This window comes from Parus major, chromosome Z (genome assembly GCF_001522545.3).
Source record: "Parus major isolate Abel chromosome Z, Parus_major1.1, whole genome shotgun sequence".
NCBI lineage: Eukaryota > Metazoa > Chordata > Aves > Passeriformes > Paridae > Parus > Parus major.
In genome coordinates this window covers 2454152-2455434 of record NC_031799.1, presented here as the reverse complement: position 1 = coordinate 2455434, position 1283 = coordinate 2454152, and the positions used below count along the sequence as shown (strand labels likewise).

The 1283-nt window shown below is 37.1% G+C and overlaps 1 protein-coding gene across 4 annotated transcripts in view; it reads left to right on the top strand.

Moving 5' to 3' along the window:
* The first annotated feature begins 201 nt into the window (after positions 1-201).
* Positions 202-1283, top strand: part of LOC107216416 (urea transporter 2-like) — a 301028-nt gene continuing 299946 nt past the window's right edge. For 2 of the 4 annotated variants that reach the window (XM_015653568.2, XM_015653566.2), the window contains exon 1: positions 205-424. The gene's annotated coding sequence lies outside the window, so the exon portion shown is untranslated. Of the gene's footprint in view, positions 425-1283 lie in introns of all 4 variants that reach the window. The other 2 variants (XM_015653569.3, XM_015653570.2) reach the window with 2 other exon arrangements.

Below are 1283 nucleotides of genomic sequence, written 5' to 3'. Positions count from 1 at the left end.
CTCTGCTCTGAAGGGGGCTGAAACTCTGCTCTGGCTGAAGTGGGGTACGGTGGCATTGTGAAAAGAGCTATCAGTGAAATTCCTGGGCACAGAACATTCTCCCAAAGGAAGAACAACCTCTGGCCTATTGGCCTCCAGCCCATTATCTGATTGTTCAAGTGGAGCAAGACGTTAACATGAGCATTGCACAATTTGATAGGATAAGCATTTGAAAGCCACGGTGGATGCGGTGGGTTTTGTACTCAATTGCAAAACTTTATTTTGTACCTGTAACAAATGAAAAAAAGAGGTCATATCTGCCATCTTCTTTCACTGGACAGACCAGGAAACAGCCATCTCCTGCAGGCATTTGGCTGTGTCACCATATATAAACACAAAGGAGACTTTGTGAGCTTTTCCCAAAGTGTCTCAAGCGGGCTGTGAGGTAAGATGCATCTGTCTAATAATTCTGTCTTTATTTCACAGATGTCTAAAAAAAACCCAAAACCAACAAAACTCATTCTTTTCTTTTACTCAGTAAACACGGGAGTAACTTTTAAGGGCTACTCTTTATTTATAACATTTAAAATCAATCTCTAAATGTCTTCAACACGTCCAACAACCTTGAGAGAAACTGGTGTTAATCCAAGAACTTTTACTTTATTAGACTAATTTTTTTTAATCTCTATGTTCCTTGTTGATTCAGGAGCATTTTTTTGTCACACGACTTCATAATGGAAATAAATACTCTATAACCTCTCAATAAGGTTTATGTCTAAGAAATTAAAAAAATCTCACGGGAAAAAAAACCCCAAATTTCACTTATGCATGCAGATTATGCAGTTCCAGGCATAAGATTTTGAGGGGAGGCTTTTTTGGCTTTTGGTTTTTTGCATCAAAGAGAACGAGTGTCAGACCGTCTTACACATAATTTGTAACTTGGTGCTCCTGTATGCCAATGGTGTAATTGTCAGTGCATGCTTTGAGAGTTGATTTTAAAGGTCTTAAAGAGTCGGTTTTAATAATTCATATTGATTCAGTAGGGGATGAGGATGCTTGACATGTTAAATTATTAGCATTTACATTATGAACATGTTAATTACTGTATTTTTAATGCTGTTAGCTTTTATAAACTAAGAGTATTCTTAAAGGGACATGAGTAGATTTGCAACATATTGGAAACCAGCTTTACATAAACTAGGACCAGAGATGTTTCTCTCTTTCTTTTCACTTCTCACTCTCCCATTTTATGTTTCAATAAGGATCCACTATTGGTTTATTGGTCCTGAACACTGAGGTAACAT